The sequence below is a fragment of the Olea europaea genome, chromosome 9 (genome assembly GCF_002742605.1).
Source record: "Olea europaea var. sylvestris chromosome 9, O_europaea_v1, whole genome shotgun sequence".
In the NCBI taxonomy this organism is placed as follows: Eukaryota; Viridiplantae; Streptophyta; class Magnoliopsida; order Lamiales; family Oleaceae; genus Olea; species Olea europaea.
The window spans coordinates 7,727,397-7,754,153 of record NC_036245.1 but is presented as its reverse complement, the minus strand read 5'-3'; positions in this window follow the sequence as shown (position 1 = coordinate 7,754,153).

Genomic DNA, 26,757 nt, shown 5'->3' with positions numbered 1-26,757 from the left:
TGGGATGTCGTTTTTTGGGATTATAAAGGTTGTGCTTATTTTTTTTAGTTTGGTGAAGTAGTCATAACATGGTGCAAAGATCATTGGACAATAAAACACTTGACTCCATAAATTGTATCACTCAAAAACAGTCAAAATTAATGAAAAATACTGATTAACAGCGTTCCACTTTGAAGATATATGATGAGATTCATCATCTTCCATTACAATTTTACTTTCTTTGCAAAATTTGGTGTGGTGGTGGGGGGGGGGGGTTCAATTTTCAAGATATATGGTCAGAATCAACCTTAATCAAGGATTGAAAATTCCAATTCCAATTGATGTGGAAGATCCCTTCCCGTGTGGTGACTATATCACAAAATGATGACAATATCTTTTAAGTTATTTTGATTGTAAAGATGGAATTTGAGTGGAAAAAAATGATTTTCAGGGAATTGAATCGTCTAAAAATTGTTTTATTGAAAATTGTCAATTATTGTGTTTGATTTGTATAATTTTCCACGTGAAAAATGTTGAAATAAAATTGTTTTTTGGAGTTCATTTGGCTGTGTTTACATAAAAATTGTTTAAAGGGATAAAATATACTGGTATTAGGGATAGAATTTGTTTCCATTAAAAAAAAAGAAAAAAAACCATGAAAATCATTTATCTTTTGGTATTCATTTGACTTTGTTTTATATGGAATTTGTCAATTAAAGAAAAATAATTTTTTAATAATTAGGGATAGAATTTGTTTTCATTGCCAACAAAAAAAAAAAAAATGCTGACCTAGAAAATCAACACTTTCCAAGAAAACCAAGAAAATCAATTCCATAGAAAAAATATGCTATCAAATAGCCAAAAAGTGTAAGTTCGAATTTGAATTCCATTTTTCATGGAAAATAATGGCCAATCAAACATGGCCTTAATCTTTCTCAGTTGATTTAACGTTCAATTAACAAATAGTACAAATCAGTTTCCCCACACGACATAACAGACACCGTATAATTAATTGAAGTAATTGATAGCTTTATTCCGTACAATAATAATTTACCGCTAAAAATTGATCAAGTGTCAACCCCATAGAGAGAAATTTGAATTTTCAAATCCTCAGTCAGTCACTCGTTTATGCTATCGCCAAGATGTCTTAGAATTACGGAATACGTTGATGGGTAACACATATTGATAGTCTATTAAAGATCCTTTACCACATAAAAAAAATCAGTAAAGATGCGTTAAGGTGAGGGGACCAATGTTATTAACCAACTGGCGATGGTGGATGACGATCTAGAAAATACCAAACTACTAGCACAAGAGTTAGCAATGACCACAATAGTGTTCTGGCATCGAGAATTTACAAGAAATAACTAAACAAGAGAGTGAACAATTTTATGGCTTTAGAGTGTAAAATCGCATTACCTTCAAAATGACATTGGATGTTAGATTTTACAGTGAAATAGATGATGTGGTAGCAGTTGGATGAAGAAGCATGTTGCTTTATTCTAACAGTGGAAAGTCTCATCATAGGTGTCACATCTCCCATTATAGTCCCAGCATCATTTAATTGATTTTTTCAATAAAAAATTTCTTCTTATATGGTCAACAAACAATAAGAGATTGGTCAAGGTTTCATGATCTATTTTGAAGAATAAATCCAAATTAAACTTTTAAAAAAATGCAAACCGTTGAAAACCTGTCTATTTTAATGAAACTTCGAATCAAAATGAATTTCTAGATAGAAAACAACAAAGATTATTAAACAAATTTAAACAAAACAAATAAAATCGCGTTGAACGATCGTAGATAAAAAAGGGTCAGAGCGAAATACGTTCAAATAAATTCCTTTATTATCAAACGTTCATTACAAAGTTGCAAAATACAAAATACTAAATGCTCTATAAGCTACAATTAAGAGCGAACTAATCTCCCGGTCGATCGCCGAGTAAGAAGGTGAACTGACTTTGATTGTCATCCTGATCGCACTGCTGCAAAGGCAAGCAGAGAGACTGAGAAGCACTCTCAGCAAGCAGAAGGGAAGAAGAAGCACCCTCACATCGCCTTCCTAAATGTATCGCTGCAATAACGGGCAAGGAGGCTGAGAATAACTCTCAGCAAGCAAGGTGGCTTGCAGGCATCCTCAAAAATTGTCTTTCATCATCGAGCTCCTTGTAAGGAACATGGAGACGATGAGGAGAACTTTGCTGGCCAAAGAATATTTCATATATCTCCCATACCAAAGGTGACATAAAAAAGATGGCAAAATGGGTGGATCAAATGATCCATTTCCATGGAAGACAAAGGTTTTGGATCGATTGTCAAATGCCAAACAATGACAGCAAATTGGTTTTGAAGAAGAGAATGGAAATGGAAATGAAAATAACAAGTGTGGAATATAAGTGCATTTATAGAGGCGTGAAGGTGAAGAGACAAAATATGAACAGTCACGTTCGTGCCTAGTAATTGGAATCAAATGGCCCGAAATCTTGGGAAAAGAGATAGAAATACCAAGAGAAAAGTGTACGTGAATCTTAGCATAAAGTAGTTAAATGTTTGGAGGGTTGACGATTAAAGACAACGTCAATAAATACACAAGAAGACAAATTAATCGTTCATTAATGATAATGGCTGCTGGTACGTTCAGAGTTACCAATGGACATCAGTACGAGGTTACAAGGGGAAAGTTAATACGAAGTTACAAAAAGAAAAGCTAAGGCATTATATGTCTTAATTACAATTCACCCCAGACCGAACGAATTCTTTTACTAAGTCTCCCCCAATCCTCGCTCTGCCGAGAAGAAGTGATATCCAATTCAGCTATAAAATCATCATCAACTTCCAGCTTCTTGTACTGCTCGACCAAAGACTTGGTTCGCTCAATTTCTTGGGAGGCATTACGCTTTTTAGCAGCCATTCTCGCCTTGCAGTCGTCCATCCTTGCTTGAATCTCCTTCATCTGTGCAGCCAAATTGGTCATCAAAGAGTCTTCAATCATAACTTCGGAAGAGATTTCTTTCAATTCGTCCTCAGCTTTGTTGATCTCCAGAAACAAAGACTCTCTTTCAGATACAACGCGAAGATATTGAGTACTCTTGGCCTTCAATTCAACATTTTTGGCCAGCAAGGAAAGAATCTCGGAATGGACAACTTTCAACGTCGCTTTAAAATTAGCAGAAAGATTGAGCGACGAAAGTGTCAGTGCTTGCGCCAACTTCGAACTCAAATGCTCAAGCTTATCCTTATGTTTGGCAGCAGTAGCCTGACCGATGTCCATATCCATAAAGGACACATACTCAAATATCGACTGCTTGAGAAATTCATATCTTCCTCTAAAGAAGCAGAAGGACGACCGGTTGAAGTAGAGCGAGACGTCTTGACCTGCCCCCAGGAAGTGAACAAGTTCTGGATGGAACGCACAATCTTATCAGCATCCAGCAAAGAAAATTGCCAACATTGAAGGTTTTCACTACAATGAACAAAGTGGAAGTAAAAGTGAAGCAAAGATTACCTCATCAGCAATCTTGGGAAGTGGCATATCCCCAGCCAAATCTACCACCTGTGGCTCCACCACTTGTGAGGACTTCCCCTTATCTAAGCGAGAAGACTTTGCTACAACGGGCAAACCCATGGGAGTATTTGCAGAACTCAAAAAGTAACAAATCAAAAACCAATAGCACAAGCAAAGGTAAAACATCAAAAAATGTATTACCTTCTGGTTCGACGTTTGGGGGGTTGACGCCCTGGGAAGAAGGTGGCTCATCCATTGGTTGTGATGAGGATTCCGGGACTGAAGGTTTTTCTTTAAGCGTAGTCCCTTCATCAACTGATTTGGATAAAGCAGTCTCAGCAGAGGATGATGGAGCAGGAGCTGCCAATACTAAAGCCTTCAAAGGAGAGGCTGAACTTTTCTGAGAAATCCAAATAAACCATCAACACATAGAAAAGTTTCAAGTATAGAAAGGTATGCTTGTGAGTAAACTAATTTAATTACCTTTCTCCTGATGATAAGAGGAGTGTCATCATCATCATCCTCCAAAATAGAAGATGCTGAGGCAGGCCGTTTGCGGCTTGGGGCACTCTTAGCTGTAGTGGGCTTGGCAGGAAGAGAAGTAGATGGACAAACAGATTGTTTAGCATGAGCAGGGGAGGAAGGACTCCTAATGGACACAGGGGTAACCAAAACAGGAGAAGTGGAAGAAATGTTTGGCTAATCCAGTGAATGGAAAGCACGATTGGCATCAGTTGCAAACAATCTGCGCTTTACTGATGGTCAGAATTGTTCAAAAAGGGGATGGATGACATGACTAGGATTGAAGGGGGCTAATGAAAAGTTACTCGTCAAAAGAATATTGCGAGTATCTATAGCTTCTGCCTCTGCCTTATTAATGATGTCGAAGAGATCTATCAAATTTCTTGAATAGCAAGGGAGAACAGGCCAAGTTTGGCCAAAACTAAGTTGACGAGCAAAAAATTGGGGAGCATATATTTCAACCCCAACTTTGGCATTGGTTCCAGTTAAAATATCATGAACAACTCTCTCCCGGTCAAAAACTGAACCCAAACGAGCAGAGAGGTGCTCGCACTGTCCAGGGTGGATGGGGGTTGCACTTAATCTGGAGTTAAAAAGGAAGGAAAAGGAAAGAAAGAAGGAATTGAATTCAAAGTATAAAAGAATGAAAAGATGTCATTTCTGGACATATTTACAGGGCTCAGTGGGTCAATAGTTAGCCCATAGCAGCTAGCAGAATGAAGGGAAAAGGATAGAGCACCAAGTGATGGAAAATAGGCTCTCAACCACATTTGAGTGAACCAAAGAGGCCCGCTGCTAGTAGGAGATGCACCATTCTTCAATTGGAACTGGAGAGAAGCCATGCCTCTATAGAGGGCAGCCAAAAAAAAGAACACAAATTCAGAGGCCTATCACGCACCAATTTGTGCTCTATCGGTAAATAGCTCATAGAAGGCTTCATGCTTGACACACATAGAATATATTTACAAAGCTAAATCTGAAGAAAGGCCACACGCTCAGCATGGGAAGGCTCAGCGCTCGAGTGATTATAATAGCTTTGCAGGCTTGAATAAGACTTGGTGAGTTTTCTATCAAATTTTGGGGCGACACTAGAAATCAAAATACTAGGGAAAATGGTATCGCCCAAAGGTCTCAGAAACAGTAATATTGCGATAGAGAAGCGCGAAACAATGAGGCATGATTTAGTGGTGCGATGAAATGACGTGTATTTGAGGGTTATGAGGGTTTGCAACGTCGCCCCTTTTCAGGCTATGGAAGAAAATAATGATTGAAATTCTTGAAAATTTCAAATGTTGCTTGGAAACACAAAGTGAATATGGCAAAAATTAATAATTGGTATTAATTCTGCCATATTGGGGGGGTAATTGTTGACACGCTAAAAGTGCAACCCAAATCGAATAACCCAAAGAATGAAGCTCAACTGGGCAATTCAGGATAAAGGCCCAAATATGGTTATTAATGAATGCAGTGGAAGCCCACGAATGTGATAACACCATCGCCCAAACTTGCAAGACGCCCAAGATCTGAGCTAATGAAGTGCCTTGCAGTCGCCCAGGGTTATGACCCTATTTTCGCCCAAACCTTCGAATCGCCCGGGATCTTAGTAAACATAAGATATTATAGTTATTCAAAAGTGCAGTTATCGAAACAGTTATTAAGTAATCTTATCACGTTCCACGATTCAAGGAGTTTAGTTGAAGACGGTTGAACGACAAAGAGTAATGGCAGCAGTTAGAGACAGCAGTTCCACAATAAGTTGGCCACCATGAAGAAAGTGGACAGTTATAAAACAATTAAGCAGTTTCTAAGCGGTTGATCACGAAGATATCATTAAAGGAATATAAAAGGAAGAAAAGATATAGAGCAAAGTACCCCGAATCAAACACTCTCAAACAGAGAATATGTAATTTCAATTTCTTAATTTAGACTTAAACATTTCTTTTCAGTACTCGTGTGCTTGCGCCCCATGGAGGTATTCTGTTTAGTTCCAATTGTAAAGTCATCGCCAATAAAACATCCCTTGTTGGGACTTTGTCTCAAGAGGTTTATTCCTTACACAATCGTCTGATCCTTTTTTAATTGTTAACGACTACCCGCACGAAACAACTATGATTTGTGACAGACGAAAAAGGAAAATAAGACTATCTTTATGATGGAGAGAGTAATTGAAGTAAATTGGCAACTCTTTTCTGTACACTATAAAATACTGCGTTTTACAAACTCCTAATTAATTGATCACATGGAATCAGATTTATAATTTGAATTTTCAAATCCTCAATAGCTCAAAATGTAGAGCCTGAAAACGGTGAATTCAATCACACTGCTCTATGCCAGATTTTTCAAAGCTAATGTAACGAGGGGCACAAATCCCCATACTATTACGGAGTAAAAACTAAAACGACTCGGGCAGAGCATTTCCCAAGATGTTAATTAACTCTAGAATCATGGAATTAGTAGTTGGGTAAAAGATATTGACAGTCCTCACTATCAACTTGGGTATTCTTATCTATTAAGGACCTTACACTATAATAAAATAAAATCTGTAAAGAGACGTCACATCTGTATAAAGTCAGGGGGTCAATGTTATAAATCAACAAGCCATGGTGGATGACTTTCTAGAGAGTATCATAATGCTACATCCAATCAACTCACTGGACAGTTAGCAACAAGCAAAATTGTGTTAGTGCTTCTTTTGCCTAAGCCTATAAAGGCAACGAGATTTCGTGACCTCCCAAGCCTTTTATTTGGGGTTACCAACTGTTGTTTAGGGATGTCATTTATTGAGATTATTTAGGTTGTGTTTGATTTCGACTTTTAATACCATTACACAACCCATAAATATAGTGGTGTAATTGAAATTGTTTGGGCAAGTCACTTGAGCAAACACCTATAGGGCGTTGGTAACGTCATCATAACGATTTTACCTTTAGATAAAAATAATTTTTGATTGCTTTTTAAGGAAGTATAGATTTCAAGATTTTGATTAGGTGTAGATTATTAATTATATGCTTCTACGAACATATTATCATCATCATCATCATCATCATCAAATGAAGTACTGAAAGATGTTAAAGATTGGTACAGAATTGAATGATTATCCCCCCTTAAAACTTGACATCCTACATGTCACTAAAAATATATTTTTATATTATTCATTCCGTCCTATTTATATAAGTTGATTCTGTTTTTCACACGAATTTAAAATTTTTATTTAATATTACAGAAAGAAGTTTTTGCCAAAAACTTTTTAAGCTTACCCTTATTTATATATTTTACAATTTCAAAATTAAGTGAGAAAATTTGATTTTAATTAGACAACTTAAATAACGGTATATTAGTAAATGAACAAAATAAAAATATTCTCAATGAAAAAACAAGACTATATAATTGCGGCAAAAAAAAAAAAAAAAAGTGAACAGCTGTGGGCATGTAATGTGATAATGTCCAGGAAAGGTGACTTAGTGCTGGTTTTCACATCATGTAACAGTAAATATTGTCAGTAGGTCTGATGCATAGAAGGTTGAGCTTAGCATGTTTTGTACCTTAGTTCATGTTTTCATTCTTTCTATATTCATTTCAAGATTTTATGCATTTTCCTCCGACAATATTTTACATTTCTTGCAGTTTTAGCATTTTTTCCTTCCAAAGAATTATAGGAGTTCTTTGGTGAGGTCGAGTCCACATGTTCTGTGCCTAGGCTTACCTTTGTTCATCAGTTGTATCAAATGGTTGGACTCTATATGGGATTGCTTTTTTACTAATTAATTTAATCTTTTAATTCCCTGATTGTTCAGATATTTGGGTTTGTTGATGCGCAGAAGATTGGTAAAATAACATTCAAACAGGTATCTGCATCCGCCCTCTTTCAATCTTTCATTACAATTTTTTTGTTATTTTACATGTTCATATTCTGTGAAAGGATGGATAAGCATGTATATGTGTGTCATTGTTGTATTATTTTAGACAACCAAGTTCTTGAGTTTGAAATCTTCTAGAGATGTCAAAATACCCTGAAAGAAGTGGAGTAATAAAAATGGAAAATGAAAAAAGGTGCGCTATTGTGGCCTAATTTCTTGCATGATGAAATTAAGTTCAAGTTGATCAATTGTCAAAAATCAAATTAAAAACAATTTTTTGAACAACATCTGTTTGAACAAGTGAATTGTGGTTTTGCATTCTGCTTTTCATTCATATTTGAATTGCTGAATGCTTACTCTCTTGCTTGCACTGCATTTTCTTTTTAATATAGAATTTTCACCAAGCTCTGTAGGTAGTCTTTTTGGATATTATCTTTTAATAGTAACCAGTTGAAGTTTATGTTATGATATTCCTAATAAGTTACATATTCTGCCAGTAATCCTACCTCATAGTGAAAATAAGTTACTGTTTTTTTACTTACGGGTCACAAGGAAATAGCAACCTATCCAAACTTTATCTTTGGGAACAGCAATTTACTTAACAAATATCTTTGACTTAAAATTCAGCTTACTTGCTCTTCTTTTTATCCAACAGAAGCGTATATTTTTGTGTTAATATAGTGGATGTGTCCCTTGGGCTCCCTGGTCAGATCAAACTCAGTTCTTGGAGGGTTCTGTTTGCGTTCATAAATTTAACTAAATGGTGGTGTAAACCTTTCTTATGAATAAAACGGATAAGTTTGCTGGTACTGATTTTAAGACATGGCAATCTTACCACTTTGGGCCTTGCACGTTTCCTCACCGAGGATGCCCCTGTTGTGGCTGAAAACGACACTGATATGCATAGGCGTGCGGCTTGGGATGCATGGAAAAGTGCTGATTTTTTGTGTCGCAACTATGTCTTGGATGGCCTACAGAATTCTCTGTATCACGTGTATGTGGTAAAGAAATCTGCTAAGGAGCTTTGGGAGTTAGAAAAGAAGTACAAGACCGAGGATGCTGGGTCTAAGAAATTCTTAGCCAGTCGGTGCATGGACTTCGAAATGGTTGATTCACGTTAAGTGGTGAGCCAAGTGCAAGAGTTCCAAGTGCTCTTGCAAGAAATGCATGCTGAGGGTCTGATCATGTCAGAATCTCTACAGGTGGCTACTGCTATTCACAAGCTACCTCCTCAGTGGAAGGCTTTCAAAAGCTATTTGCAGCATAAGAGGAAAGAGATGTCTTTCGAGGATTTAATTATCAAGCTGCGCATTGAGGAGGATAACAAACAGGCTGAACGTAAGTCAGGGAATTCTTACTCTGAGAAGGCCAATGTCCTAAAGCACGGCCAGAGTTCTGGTACCAAGAAAGGTCATTCTTTTAAAGCCAAACAGGGAAACGAAAATTGGAAAGATAAAAAGCAGACCAAGAAAGGGTCTCAGATGAAGCCTACCGGTGGAGTAGGAAAGAAACCCAAGTTCCAGTTCAACGGGAAATGCTTCAATTGTGACAAAATTGGGCATCGATCGGCAGACTGCCGTCAACCTCGGAGGGATAACAAGCAGCGTCCTCGGGCTAATATGGTTGGAAATGAGAGAGATCATCTCTTAGATGACATGTCTGACCTAAACCTCACGGCGGTGATTAGTGAGGTTAATCTGGTGGGGTCTAATACTAAGGAGTGGTGGCTAGACACTGGGGCCACTTGCCATGTCTGCTCCAACAGGAGCATATTCACTACTTTTGCACCAGTTACAAATGGTGAAAAGTTGTTCATGGGAAATTCTGCAACTTCTGAAGTGCTTGGCAAAGGCAAGGTAATCCTGAAGATGACCTCTGGCAGAGAGCTTAATCTGACTAATGTGTTGTACATGCCAGAGATTCGCAAGAATCTGATCTCTGGGTCTCTTCTGAGCAAGAATGGTTTCCGCATGGTCATTGAAGCGGATAAGCTGGTGATTACCAAAATAGGAGTTTATGTTGGGAAAGGCTATATGACTGATGGCCTGAATGTAATTGCTGTAACCCCAACTGTTATGAATAATGAGAAAACTCCTTCTGTTTACTTGTTTGAGTCTCCTAATCTGTGGCATGGTAGATTAGGTCACGTAAATTACAATGCATTACGTAGACTAAGCAAACTAAACTACTTGCCTAGGTTTCAAATTGATTCAAATCATAAATGTGAAACCTGCGTTGAGGCTAAGCTTACTAGGTCTTCGTTTCATAGTATTGAAAGAAGTACCGAGCCATTGGGACTAGTCCACAGTGATGTGTGTGACTTGAAATTTGTCCAAACAAGAGGCGGCAATAAGTACTTTATTACTTTTGTCGACGATAGCACGAGATATTGTTATGTGTACTTGCTTAAAAGCAAAAACGAAGCTATCGATAAATTCATTCTTTATAAGAATGAAGTTGAAAATCAACTTAGCAAGAAAATAAAGGTGCTACGAAGTGATCATGGTGGTGAATATGAATCACCATTTGGTGAATTTTGTGCTAAACATGGAATAATTCACCAAACTACTACACCTTATTCACCTCAGCAGAACGAAATTGCTGAGCGTAAGAATCGAACGTTAAAAGAAATGATGAATGCTATGTTGATTAGTTCTGGATTACCACAGAACATGTGGGGAGAAGCTATTCTTTTTGCGAATTACATTTTGAATAAAGTGTTAAGAAAGAATATGGATAAGACTCCGTATGAACTTTGGACAAGTCGGACACCTTCATATAAATACTTACGAATGTGGGGGTGTCTTGCTAAAGTTGTGGTGCCTCCTCCTAAGAAGGTCAAGATTGGACCTAAGACAGTTGATTGTGTGTTCATTGGTTATGCACAAAATAGTAGTGCATATAGATTTCTTGTACATTATTCAAATGTACCTGATATTCATCCGAACACGATTATGGAGTCTAGGAATGCACAATTCTTTGAGAATATATTTTCTTGTAAAGAGTTAACTCCTATTAAACGGACTATGGAACCGTCTGCTTCTGGCAGCAGTAAAGATCCAGTTGAAGAAGGTGAGGATGAGCCTAGACGGAGCAAAAGAACCAAAACTTCTACGACATTTGGCCCTGATTTTCTCACATATTTGATGGAGAATGATCCTCAAAGCTATAAGGAAGCTATATCTTCTCCGGATGGTAGTTTTCATTCACCACCTCCATATAGATCAATGGAGTACTTGTATCCCATCTTGTGCTTTTAGTTTATTATTGTCCTTCAATTATGTCAGTTTACACTTTTATTTCATCTTCACATTGAGGACAATCTATTATCTAAGTTTGAGGATGGGTGATATAATCTTGGACACAAACATCTTTTCATCATTTTGCCTATGTTCATCAATATCTATGTTTCATGACTGCATATTATGTGCTTGATGAGTGTTAAAAAAAATAAAAATTCTTTGCATTTTATTTAGTTTACTATATTTTCATTCTTGAATGCTTGTGTGGGCTTGATAGCCTTGCCAGCTATGATGTGATTATTGGACCGATATAAATTACAAACTTGGATATGGTGCAGAATAGATTAACAAATACTTATTGATGTAATACTTGACATTCTTTATGCACGCCACTCATACTTGACATGTTAGGCTAGTGATTGGGGTTTTGAACATAAAGTAGGAGAAGAATGATAACCCTCTACTAAATCAAATAGTAAACCACCTTAAGATGGTTTGGAGATGGTTGAGCAATCATAGAAAAGGATTGAGATAAGTGGGGCTCCGTGCATGAATTCTATTGTGTGGATTGCTTAGACCAATGAGATAAAAATTAGGTGAAAATCTTAAATTTGGGGTTCGTTTTGGAGGCCAAATGTCTAGAAAAACAACAAAGGGCATAAATCTAACTTGTGAAAATGTTACACCTTTTTTCATGCCTTTATGATTCGAGCAAGTAAGCCTGTAAGGATATTTCAAAATCTGGTGCCCCAAAACTAACTGGTTTGGGTGTCATCGGCCCAAAACTCGTTACATGGGCCATAAGGTGAATAAAAAGTCATCTGATCGAGCCTTTATAACTCGAGTGAATAAGTCTGTAAGGGTTTAAAACCTGATACCTTAAAACCAACTGGTTTGGGAGTCATTGGCCTAAAGCTCGCTACAGAGGTTATACAGAAATCAAATGAGAAGATGATGCAAAAAAAAAAAAAAAAAATTATCAAAAAATAAGTGAGAAAAGACACGATGACATCAAGAGGCCCTTGGACATTTGGTTGAAGAACTATACCTTTGATGCGAGCCTAGTACTTAGTTTAATCTTTGGTGTTAAAGCAATCAAATCTGGGAGAGCCTTCATTTGTTGACATGTGAACTCGTAATAGTGAGATCTATCCAAATTAAGAGAGTGTAAGGACTGCAGTTGCATAAAATCCTAACTTTAAAACACAACCCCGGGATAACTGATTGAAAAGAACAAGTTTGGGGATTTGTGTACCTCTCGAGCGAAGTAAGGACATATTTGACCACTCTGGTTGGGACTAACCCCATCATGAACTAAATATGTTAGCATGATTTCACACACGCACGTCGGGTATGCAATCAACAGGTAAAGGTTGATTTCATTCTTATACTAATCAAGATTTTTAGAAGTCAAATACTTAGTCCAATCTTGAGACACGGTAGGTTATTAAGCCATGTTTGTTTAGTATTGAGCCACTATCTTGTTTGAGGACAAATAATAGTTCAAGTTTAGGGAGTTTGATAAGTGTATTTTTACATACTTATTTAGTTCACAAACACGAATTAATTATGATCAACGAGTTTAAATTATGGCTTAATTCTATGTAATTATGTTTTGTAGGACTATATTGATGAATGTGGTGGAATTCAAGAAAAAAGAAACGAAAAAGAACTAAAAAGGAAGGAAAACAAAAATATGAGGACTAAATTACAACATTTCAATAGTTGATTCGGATCACAAAATGAAGATTAAAGATGTTGCGGGTTCAATTGGATACAAGTGAAAGTCAAAGAGTTGAAATTACAAGAGAAAGTGCTTGAAAGAATTAAAAATGGACTTCGAGGGCTAAAATGCAACATATGGACGAAATTTTGCCCGGGCGACAACCCAGTTATAAAAACCGGGCGATCGCCTCATACGTTTTTCTTATTACCGAGAAGAAAATGTTGGCTTGGGCGACAACTCGGATTTTGCCTGAGCGACAGTCCAGACCAATCGCGACGAAAATTTTCTAGTTTCCTTTTCTGATTAAAACTCTTATGGAAACAAATCTTGGGAGCCTTTTAAAGCCCTAGGGATGTCCAAAACATACACCATGCATCATACATTATTTTGGGAGGATTTGAAGAGCAAGAAGAAGGCAAGAACGAGAGGATTCATTCCAAGATTCAAGATTTCAAATCAATGGGCGATTGGGTGATGTCTTTTCTTGATTCTTGTTGTTGTGTTCTTCTTCCCATCATGCTAGGCTAGAAAATCCTATACTAGGAGATTGATGAACCTTGTAATGTGATATTTAATTCTTTGTTCCATAGTTTTGAATGATTTATGTGCATTTAATTGCTTCTATGATTATGGGCCCATAATTGTGTGAGTTTTGGTGGTTTGTTTCATCTATTCGAAAGAAGAGAAATAAATTCGACAAGGTATAAATCATCGTAGGGTTCGATAGGGGATAGAAATATGCCCCTATGCTTTGCCTGAATCTCTAAGTACTCACAAAACTACATGCATTCTCATATATTTGCATCCGTCATAGAGATATAGGCTGGTGGTGTATGAGAATAGGTTCAATTCATCTCGAGAGAGAGTGTTGGATAAATTTAGGAGTATTGATTCTTCAAAATGTCACTGTGTTGTCAAAGTGTGGAATTAAGGTTAAATTGAGCGTTGCTTAGGGATTCGTGATCCTAGTGCACTTTTATATTCATTGAGTACACCAACTTGCAATCAACATATTCACTTTGCAATTTAGTTCATTCAAATCATACATATTTGCATATTTAGTCCAAGTAAGGTTAATTTAAGTCACTACAATTCACGTTTGACAAATCAGTTTTGGTTAAGGCCAAGTTAGGTAAAATTAAATTAATCAATCTCTGTGGGACGATATTTGGACTCAATTGATCCACTTTATTACTTGTTAACGAACCGTACATTTGCAGTGATTTAAATCGAAAGAAAATATTTCATGAACATTAATATAGTACAGTTCAATACCAGATTGGATAGTGATCAATCCACCTGAACTTGCATTCTTGAAATAACCCAAATGAGATTATTTCTCATCATCCCATGAGTGGCTCCGAATCCATCACCAAGAAGCCTGATATCCATAAATGATTTAATGCTGTTTCTTGTACATTTTTCACAAATTAAATGCCTTAAAACTTCAGCATGGAACATGAAAAATTAAGAATTCCTGAAAATTCGAAAACCAAAAATTCATCACCTGAATAGAATAGAGTAGAGGAAAACAATTTTTCAAAATCAAATTATCAAACAACCAATGAGTATGGTAAAAAATTAGTATTACTAAATGAAGTGAAAGATGGCTACTTAAAAAAAAAAATAAACCACCATCTGCTTCTCTTTCAATTCACATAATATTTGTACTCCTGCTCAAAAATGAAGCACATGAATACAATTTTCTTAATCTAATAAAAATAATCATCATTAAGGAGCTTGTATCCTTATAAGAACCACCCAGCGAAAAAAATAAAAAGAAAAGGAAAAGCAAAGATGACATCAATGAATTTGATAGAACAAATCATAGGTACAAAGTTTAAATCAGAAGTTACACAGATGATCAATTAAGCACACTCCTATGCATATGCACAAATCCAGAGCTTAAATTAGGGATGTAAAGTACCTTCACACAAACTGAACTTATCCCACATTTTCCTGTGCTTATGCTTTAGTTCATCATTTCACCAACTAAAATATTATGAATTAATTGTGCAATACAGAAATTCCCTCACACTTGTATTTTCTATCCCCCTGTCATTATTAAAATCTCCATTGTTGTGCAGGCCAAAAATAATTACATTTGGAAAAAGAGTAAGAAAAATATAAATCCCCTAGGTCCTACTCAAATTTAAAAACTATTTCTTCAAAATTATCAGAGAAACCCTAGAGTTGATGCTACTTTTAATCGAATATCATTTGCATTTATATTCAATACGCCACAAAAAAAAAGTTTAAAAAAATAAAAAAAATCACAACCTGACCAACACTAAAGAAACTTAATATACTATTTAAACACCCACACAAGCACATATATATGTAAACACCTATTGGAGGGTTATGAAATTAACGATAATTTAAGGGATGAGTTTCCCGGAGTTGTGTTTTGGGCTGGGTTTCTTTCTTGATGGCAAGCATCTTGGCCACGATTTCCTCAGCCATAGACTTACTCTCTCACAACATGTCGTAGAATGCCGCTGCCATGTCCATCTTGCGCTCAGGCAGTATTTTGCCAGGTTCTACCATCTTCACTTTCACTTCAATTGCAATTCAAGTTGTTTATCTTTCTCTAGGATTTGTGGTCGAAGAGAAAATTTCTAGGTCAAAAAAGCAAAGAAGAGATGGACAAAAGTGAATGAATTAATAGACAACAGTTCGGGCCTAGTTATAATGGGCCAAGTAAATAGTAATCAAATGTTGTTCATCTATAATGCAAACCACTTTCGGTGTGAAAACAATAACACAAATAAAGAGTGAAAAGGGGATTTTTTTTTTTTCATTTTTTTTAAGTAGGCAAATCCGGTTGGGGTATTTTTTTTTTCTTTTGTTTATCGATTTTTATGGTACAACCATAAACTGGCTTGTAGAAGAAGAAAATAACAATATCTTTAATAAAATTCAGATAACTTTTATTAAAGATATTGTTATTTGTAAATATCAAAAACAACATAATTTTCCTCTTTGTCGGAAATAATATAAACTAAAAAAATTATATTACATATTAAAATGTTGTCTTTAGGTAGACGAAAAAACAAATACTTCATTACACCAAAAAATATTTAGTGTCTTACTTTGATCATATTTTTTTGGAGACAATCTTTATTATTTGTCTCACATTTTTAAATATTACGACAATTTTTATGACACCTTATTGTTATGAGTAATTACTTTTTCCACCACAATGTTTGAAAAAAGTAAACATAACAATCGTTGAACATTGCAAAAAGAATTTAAGACAACAAGCAAAAAAGTTGCAAAATACAATAAAAAGTAATGAACTAAGAATGTCGCAAGTTGCAAAATACAATAAAAAGCAACGAACTAAGAATGTCGCAAAAACTTAACAACAACGTATATTTAAGGCTTTTTGCAAAGTGCAACCTTCGTAGCCTTATCCTTCTATTCCATGACAACATTAAAGCTGCAACATACCAACGAACATTGTGAAAGACATACAGCAATGCTTTTTATCTGCTGTAAAAAATAGTTTTTTTTTGTAGCGATTTTTTCCTCCTTATATAGAATTTTTAGCAACAAATATTCCTTGTCGCAAAAACATACCCTTTTGCATCATAAACACTTTGTTGCAAGAAATAAAAAGTTTGTTGACATAGTTTCCCACCAAAAAATATTTTGGTGCCTTACTTCTCTAATGATTTTCTACGACAATCTTTATTATTTGTCATGCTTTCTCATATTTCACGATAACTTTTGATGCCACCTTATATTTTTTGGTCCTTCTAATTTTCATAACAATCTTTGCGACAAACTTTAACAATGTGTCGTGCTAAATCACTTATAGCGACAAATTTTTGTATATTGCAAATATTTTTTTTGCAAAATCACAATTTTGTTGCCATGCCATGGTCAATTGACTTGAGTTAACCGGCCTAAAGCTTGTTACAGGAGTCATTTTAGTCGTCTAATGGAGATGAACTTGCACTTAAGATAAAAAATAAGTGAGCTTGAAAAATTTGAAAAATAACAAAAATGTGAAAATTTGATGAGCTGAAAATTGAAAAATATAAATGCTCAAAGGGGGAGAAAAATTTTTAAAAAAAAATTTAATAAGTATAGGTCCTACTATACATTACATGGTTTGACTTTCATAAGTAGGAGAATACACTTATTGGTAGTGATTGGCATGTCTCTTTCTCACAAAACTAAGGATTGGAGTCCTGTTTGCAATAGATTAGTAACACTTTACACATATGAGTCTGTTGTACTACTTACTCCATTTTGGTTTGAACTGAGTATGTGGGGAGGTCTATAACTTATTGATTTTACCGTTGCATTCTATCAACTGCATTTTTTTTAGTTATTGTGTGTTATTTGCTTAGCTTGTTCTTGATATGATTCCCTTTGGCATTTGCGACAAAAAATGGGAGAGAAAGGCATAACCGAGGGGGAGAAAAATATGTAAAAGAGCATACACATAGAGGGATAGCTACTTCATTTGCATTGCTATGTCTAGAGTCGTTGGGGAAAGACATAGATACATTAATTTAGCATTGTATTACAATCCATATTACATCTATCTATTTGAGTTTTGATGTTTAGTGACATTGGTGTTTTGATTGGCATCAATATCACGTCTCAGACTAGCATGTTAACGTGTTTGTGATTAAGTGCTTTAGTGTTTGTACTTCTTGTGTCACTGCTTTTACACTAGACATATGAGTTTGTGGATTTCAGGAAATAGGTACAAGGAATGCCAGACTCAACGATTGGGTTTTCTGGGTAGAATAGTTTGTGTCTAGAGTCTTGACTTATATTTGTATAGCCCTGACTTATTGTGTAGAGTTTTGTCATAGAACCCCAAAGGGAGAGTTTGTTAGGTCAAAAAGTGTTTTTGGCAATTCTGTAAGGCTTAATTGTATGTTTGTAAAAGTCAGGGACTCAATTAAACATTGTTGTAAAAGTCAGGGGCTTGGGGTGAAATTTTGTATAGATTATGTAAATTAGTGTTTGAGTCATTGAAGGAGTCCAAGATGTCCAAGAAGATCACATAAGATTATTGGAATGCAATTGCAAGACTGAAGGATATCAAAGAGCCGCACAAATTATGTTATGGATTTTTAGTCGTAAATTGCAATGCATTTTTCACATAGAAAACATTAGAATTTGGACAAGGCTATTCTATAAGAATTTTATCCCTATGAGCTAGCTTTCCAACACATTTTGAATCACCTCAATCGGGCATCGAAAGACAAAGTTTGATGAAAATACTGATGACTGCTTAGTTGTCGCTCGCTCCTCCCTGGAGCAATTGTGTCATCCGGCCAAACCTTAGGTCATGATTTTTAGAGTATTAAATAGCCCTTGACACTTTCTTGCCCCTAACTACAAATACAGAAGTCATGGACGTGAAATTAGAGGTTGCTACATTATTCTTTCATTGCCAAAAACATGATAACATCATTGAGTGATCTAAGCTACAATTCATTGAAGAATTCACATACATAATTCTTGTGATCTGCAAACCAAGGTTTTGGGAAAAAGATCAATCTTCATAATCTGTTGAGGAAGTGACTCTCCCATTGGGGGATTGAGAGAGGTGGACTGAGGCACAGCTACAAGCACAAGAACAGGTGGTTCTTGCTGTTCCACTTGGAGAGACATTCAGTGCAGACTAGGAGGTTGTAAGAGATAGCAAATTGGGTTGCAGGAAGTAGAGTAGGAGTCTAGCAAGAGGCTAGAGAAATCTATGGCAGTAGAAAACTGAAAGAGGTAGATCTAGAGTTCTGGTGCTAGAGGTGTCTATGGAAGTAGATCGTAAGGCTGTGGCAGCGGGTCTTAACGGGTACATGATAGGTGTATCATTTTATGCTCTGAATTGTCGATAGTGGAGGTAACTGACTTGGTCCTGGAGTTTTTTGCCACGTTAGGCTTCTCCATCAACAACTTTGGTGTTCTTTATTGTTTTTACTGCTTTCCAAATTACACCCGTGGCATTTAAACTTAGGACAAATTGAATTGTATGATTAATCACCTAGACAATTAATTAAAGTGACTTGTTGCTTTAGTTAACTTAATTCTACACGTAAGGTCGAATTGGATAATTGACTAGAACTTTAACTTGCTAACGCTAAAATTTGAATTTAACATTGTATCACGTTTGACAAACTTTCTAGCGTACCGTAGCAATTCTAGGTTGACTTTTCACGATTGAATGTTAAAATTGTTTTGCCCCGAAAATGGATAAATAATAGCCTATTTCATAGTAGCTGAAGTGGGAATCAAATAATCATGTCATAATATTTCGCTATCATTGTCAACTGCCCTTGGTAAAACTGGGTGTACTTGCGGATCTTGTGATAATTGAATTTGATTTTATTTTTCTGCCATTTCTTCTGCTTCTCTATGTTATCTTTTTCTTTGTCTAAAGATCCTCTCGATGTCGAGATCCAACTATAGGCGCTCGATTTCTTCAAAATCTTATCTAAATTGCTTGAAAATCAAACAAGAGAGATCAGATGTGTAATTGATAGCCTAAAACAAACTAAAAGAATTTAAATCCTATACAAACTAATAAACTTAAATTAAATACTTTATTCCCCAGCAATGACGTCAAAAACTTGATCGGGGGATACCTACAAGCATATAGATCTTTGACAAGTAATAGATGTGATGAAAAAAGTTATTGTCCAACAAAAAAATAAATTCTAATTTAAATGTACTAGTCTTGTATTGAACACGAAATATGTACACAAAAAATATGATTTCAGTGTGATTATTCTATTAATTATGTAAATGCGTTTATTTGTATAAATGAACTAATGATTGTATTGAATTTAGAATCCTCCTATTATTATCTTTTCAATTCTCAATTATGTAATCTAGTTTTACTAATGCTTTCTCGGCATAGAAGTCTCTCGCACAGGCAAAGAAGATGCATTTCTAGTACTAGTGGTATTGGACAAGCTCTCAGGGAATAATCTATTTCTTTCTTATTTTTTCCTTTCTTTCCCATGACGACTAGGAATAAAATGCATTCAATTATACTGTTATCTAGATGATGATATTGTTATACATAATATCTATTTCCCGCACGTTAACCTTGTAGCTTTCTAAAACTTAATTTTGAACTTTCCAGCACTACAACAAGCAAAGAATTATCTAATTGACAGTCAAATGATTAAATAATTCAATGAGAATGCAAGATTTATAAAGTAATAATAATAAGAATACGAATTACTATACTTCTTGTCTTGAATAAAAATAAATAAGCAAAATAATTCATCTTCATCTAATACAAACAAGGATCCAGCCTAGCATGATTTTATGTAAATTACAAGAAAAATAACAAATAGAGGTTACCCAGAACATGAATGAATGTAAAAGATTTTGATCTTAAATTTCAAGCTCGAAATCTATAAGTTCTTGATTCAATTAGCCTTCCATTCCATGCTAGTTTGATCTTCTCTCTCAAAAGATGGGATTTCGACTCTTGTTCTTGAGGAATTTTATGACCTGAATGTGTATGAAGAGGTTGGACAGAGATCCCCTAAGTATTTTATCACGTTCTTGATTTATAAAATGTAAAATTAAGTTAAGAAACACATCCAAATTGTCTTTAAAAAGAGTCTCAATGAAATAACGAAAATTAACTCTATGTCGCCCATGGTTATGTTTCCGTATAGCCGTTATATTTTTGTCATATCTTTCTCTTCCAATATCCAACTGAGGTGATTCAAAATTTATTGAAAAGCTAACTTAAATGGCTACAAATTTTATATATATCATTTTTTGAATTCGAAAGTTTGCTATGCTAAAAAAGCCTTATTTTGAGGTTGAAAATCTGAAGCATAACTTGTGCGGTTGGAAATTGATTTGTGAAAATACTTCAACTATATTTCACTCCTTTAACTTCCAATTGCAACAAATTGATCCTTTGTAATCTTCAAACATTTTCTGTGCTCCAAATCATCTGTTGGATATTTTTACTTTGGTCCCCAAATTTTTCATTTCCTTAATTTTCCCTTTTTTCGCTTCTTTTATCTAATCCCTTCAGTTTGTATTGAGTTTCATCTAACAAGCAAAATATATAAATATTTAAGCCATAACTCATCAAAATTCATAATAATTATTCTCATTTATTGCCCAAATAAGTGTACAAAATACACATATCAATATATTAGGGTAATTAATTAGTTAAGATGCACAATTTTTCTTATTGATATTCATAATATTGAAGTATATGAAGACCTCGAAATTTCATTAGAGTAATTTAAATCGTAAGTAGAATATGTTTTCAACCTTTACATAAGTAGAATAAACTTCACCTAAAATAGGACTAAGAGTCTGAGAAGCAAATTGCACCTGAAGTAGAAGTTGTATTCTCATCGCATGACTAATGACAGATCATTGGAAGATCACTTGGCTGTCCTTAAAGAAATCATTGCTAATTTGAAGACTTCGGAGGTAAATTGTGATGAAGAAGATTTTGCCTTAATTCTTTCGCATGCATTGCTTGTTTCGTTTACAATGTTTAGGGACCTGATCTTATACCGTCATGATACTCTTACTATTGAATACGTATAATGCTTTGTTTCTAAAGGAGAAGATGAAGCATCTGGTTGGATCTGAGGCTAGAGATGTAGAATGCCTTGTTGTTCATGGTGGTCATAGAAAGTGCAGGTTAAATTCTAATTTCAGTAATCAAGTTAGTTTTTGCATGAAGAAATGACACATCAAGAGCGATTGCAACAAGTTGTAGAATAAAGGAAATTTTCTACAAATCAAAAGGTAAGGCAACCAGAAACTTTAGGTGAAGCCGATGTTGTAGAGAACTATTTGTGTGATGGATATATCTTGGCTACTTTTGACAATGACTCTAATCCTGATAAGGATTAGTTCTGGATTCAGCTTGTGCTTTTCATGTGTCCTAATCTGGATTTGTTTTCAACATATGAAATAGTTTCGGGAAGGTGTTGTGGTCATGAGAAACAATGCACTTGTCGAGTAGCTGGCATTGGTAGAGTCAAACTTAAGCTGTTGGATTGGACATTTGAAACACTTGATCATATTTGACACAATTCTGATTTGAAGAATCATCTAGTTGGCTACTCTTGATTCAAAAGAGTACGAGTTCATCGGTAAAGATGAAATTTCGAAGGTTTGCAAAAGTGTTTGGTTGTACTGAAAGGGTAGAAAAATCCAGTTATATATCTTATAAGGTTGTGCAAAATCGTTGAAGAACAATCATCAAAGGTTTAGTATCATGGTGGATATTCAGTTTGGTACAATACTGTTAGGATTTTGTTTATGGTCTGTGTTGGAGAATACAACTCAGTCGAGTTTAGAGAATATGGGTAATGCTACTTTGCCACCATCATCTATGCTGCCATCATATTTAATTGCTAGGAACATGCCTATTGGATAAATGTATGGGAAATTTGATTTTGTTGCACATGCTTTAAGTATATTTAAAAGTGTTTAGTCTAGCAAGGGGCCTTCAACAAAATCATTGCATGTTGATTGAGGATTCGAAGCTCAAATCTTTACAAAATCCAAATCCAAAATCATTGCATGTTGATTGTTGATTGAGGATTCGAAGTCTAGCAAGGGGCCTTCAACAAAATCATTGCATGTTTGATTTTTAATAGGATCATTGATTGAAAATATTAAATTTAACACTTTTTGAATTCAAATTATTAAGTGTATCTTTGATAAGGTGTATTTTTATTATTTTTCTTATTTTTTATTTTTGAGATTATAAGCTGTAAATTTTATGAGATGAGTGGATATAAAGTAGATATAAATTATAAATCCTACAAATTTTATGAATAGAAATAATGTTTGTCACTCAACAAATTAAAAGTTTTGCAAAGCATAATAAATCTAAAACTGTGAAAAAAAAATTATGCTACGTTAGAAAGCTATCAATAGTTGAATATTGGTTAGATGACTCGACGATTCGGGAATTACACCGTTAAGTCAACTGTAATGAAGCACACAAAAAGATGAGATATTCTCTTCATTTATGATTTGCCACATTGGAGTCCCTTGAGAATAGGTTTCAATTTTATTTAAATTTTACAGCTAATCACATCTAACCCAAAAACAGCAATAGATATATGTTTTGGGTGATCTTTAGGACACTGAGTTTTTAGGTATCACAATGATTTCATACCAATATTTAACATCTTTAAATCCACATCTCATTTTGTAATAATCAAAAATGTTTTATAGAAACGTAAAATTATGATATATATATATATATATATATATATATATATATAGGAGATGTTTCTTAATAGATAGGAAACGCCAAAATTGATAATTAGGACTATCAATATTTTCAACACGTCTACAAATTCGATGATTCTATAATTAATCATCATTTTCGCCATAGAAGAATTGAGTGAACGAGGAGTTGAAAATTTAAATTAAAAATCTGATTCCTTACGATCAATTGTTAGTCGTGAATGGAACGTAGTATTTTATATTGTATGGAGAAAAGCTGTCAATGATTATTCAGTAAATTATATAGACTGTATGACATGTCCTGACAATTACTGTTTGTTAATTGAACGTTGACTCAACTGAGAGAGATATATTGTCATCATTTTAGATACAGAACGCCAGATTGGATCTTCATCTTTCACACCAATTGGAATTTGAATAGGAATTTCCAACCCATGATTGCGTTCATACAAAAAGTTGTTTCTCACCATATTGTTGGATTAATTTTGTGAATAGTGACGCTGAAATAAGTATAATGATGGTGACAAAGCCGAGGCAAGAGTTGGACTCTTTGTCCTTAAGTCGAATTTGCCCCGCAACGGTGCCTACGGATTTCGGCAATCGACTCCCAAGATACAACGGCTACACTTGTGTTTGTAGCACTCCAAAACACAAGTACAACGAACCAAATTTAGGCTTATGTACTCCAAGGATGAAATGAAGGAAAATCAAAATAAATGAAATGATTTTGATTTTGGATAGAAGAGAGGATGAGAGATGTTTTGCATATCGAATTGTGAGGAATATGACACCCAAAGGGTCCTATTTATAGACCATGAAAGGGTGTGGACGAAATGGTTGAGGCCAAACCATGCATCCTTTCCAAACAATGCACCTTTATGAAAATGTGTCTATTCACTAATGGTTGAGGCCAAACCATGCACCCTTTCCAAACAATGCACCTTTATGAAAAGGTGTCTATTCACCGATTTTCGTTCTTTTTCGTAATTTCTCATTCATCCGATATTGGTTTTCGAAATGCCAAATATACCCTTCAATACATGCAGAGAAATCAAAATTCTCTTGAGTATTTGGCCGAAGTCGATACGAAGTCACTTTAATTGATTTTCAATTCTCGATTTATTTAACCAATATCCAACAATCCCCCACATGAATGGAAATTCCTCGATATGCGCAACACAATGGGAATGCAATGCAAATGAAATGCAGACTCTAACAAATGGAGTACACACGACAAGTCATAGCATCAAGATAGGTAGCTTGTGGCCTTGAACCTTCTTTAGTTGAATACAATCGGATTTACTAAGCTAGTTGGTGAACGCGATGTCTTGAACCATCCAGCCGTTCGTGTAAAACCAAACAACTGTACCAACACCATGACTCATCTAACCTATTCGGTTCTCATGGTTGAGTCCATTTTGGCCCTGGACAACTCTTGGTTTCATAAGTTCTCTAAGAGAATTAAGCCTCGAATTCTCATAGAAACGGCCCCATTTCACACTTATATAGGTGATCTCATACCTTTCTATCTCAAAGTTATGAATCATTAAAAGTATATATGTATACTTATCCTTATACACATTTTACATAGCACTTTAAATTTTAGGAATGGGAATAAGTGCTTTATTCCGAATCATTTATGACTTAGTTGTCCCATTGAACCAAGATCTTGGGATCTCCAATCTACAAGGTTGGGTTTCCGTCATAGTAATTCTATTCAATAGGCTTTAGGCCCATTCCCCTCGAAAGATGGTATACTCGATCTTTTGCAAGTCCTTTCGTCAAAGGATCAGCCAAATTTTCTTTTGACTTCACAAAGTTAATAGAGATTATACCATTCGATATTAACTGTTTAATGGTATTATGTCTCCGACGGATATGTCGAGACTTACCATTATACATACTGTTTTGTGCCCTTACTATTGCCGACTGGTTATCGCAATGTATATTAATCGCAGAAACCGGCTTTTCCCAACATGGAATTTCTTCAAGAAAATTACGAAGCCATTCTGCTTCTTCACCGGCTTTGTCTAACGCAATAAACTCAGATTCCATCGTGGATCGAGCAATACATGTTTGCTTAGACGATTTCCAGGCCACGGCTCCACCTCCAATGGTAAATACATAACCACTCGTGGATTTTGAATCCTTAGCGTCAGATATCCAATTTGCATCAGTATATCCTTCTAATACTGCAGGATATTTTGAGTAGTGTAATCCATATTCAACCGTGTGTCTTAAATATCTAAGAACTCGGTTTAATGCCTTCCAATGTACAACACTTGGATTACTAGTGAATCTACTCAACTTGTTGACTATGTATGCTATATCCGATCTTGTGCAGTTGGTAATATACATTAAACTACCAATGACACACGAATATTCCAATTGAGATACGGGCTCACCAGTATTCTTAGCTATGTAAATACCTAAGTCAACTGGTGACTTAACCGGTTTATCGTCATACGCCTTAAATTTCTTAAGTATAGTCTCAACATAATGTGATTGAGACAATGACAAACATCGGATGTCTTAGAGATTTTAATCCCTAATATTACATCCGCCACTCCCATATCCTTCATGTCAAAATGTTTTGTTAACATTTTCTTAGTCGAGGAAATGACTTTGGAGTTATTTCCCATAATTAGCATATCGTCAACATATAGGCATATGATTACATATTCATTAGGTGCGTTTTTAATGTAGACACATTTGTCACATTCATTGATTTTGAAGCCATTTGACAACATAGTTTTATCAAACTTTTCATGCCATTACTTCGGTGCTTGTTTCAATCCATAAATGATTTTACAAGTCTACACACCTTCTTTTCATTTCCTGGTGCAACAAACCCTTTAGGTTGTTCCATGTAGATTTCTTCTTCTAATTCACCATTTAGAAACGCGGTTTTGACATCCATTTGATGTATTTCAAGATTATGCAATGCTGCGATTGCAATCAAGACACGTATAGACGTAATTCTTGTAACGGGTGAATAGGTATCAAAGAAATCTAGTCCTTCTTTTTGTCTATACCCTTTGGCTACTAATCTAGCATTGTATTTATCAATTGATCCATCCGACTTCAATTTCTTTTTGAAGATCCATTTACAGCCTAAAGCTTTGTTTCCCGGAGGGAGTTCAACCAATTCCCAAGTCTGGTTACTCATGATGGATTCAATTTCATTGTGTACAGCTTCTTTCCAAAAAGGAGCTTCGGGACAGGACATTGCTTCATCAAATGTCCTAGGATCATTTTCAAGTAAATTGGTTACGAATTCTGGACCGAATGTCTTTGGAATTCGTTGCCTTTTACTACGTCTCGGTTCTTCATTTACTTGAAGATCATCATTCTTTCCATGTATGTTATCATAAGTTCGTTTATTTGAACTTACTTCCTTTTCTTTACACGGAAAACTGTCTTCAAAGAAGACCGCATTTCTTGATTCAATAATTGTCCTACGTGTACATCAAGTACTTCGGATTTGTGAACCAAGAATCGATATGCACTACTATTGATAGCATATCCAATAAAGACACAATCAATTGTCTTTGGTCCAATCCTAACTTGTTTAGGTTTGGGTATTTGTACTTTCGCTAAGCACCCCCACACTTTAAGATATTTGTAAGAAGGTTTTCGACCTTTCCATAATTCGTAAGGTGATTCAACCTTATCTTTGTGTGGTATTTTATTAAG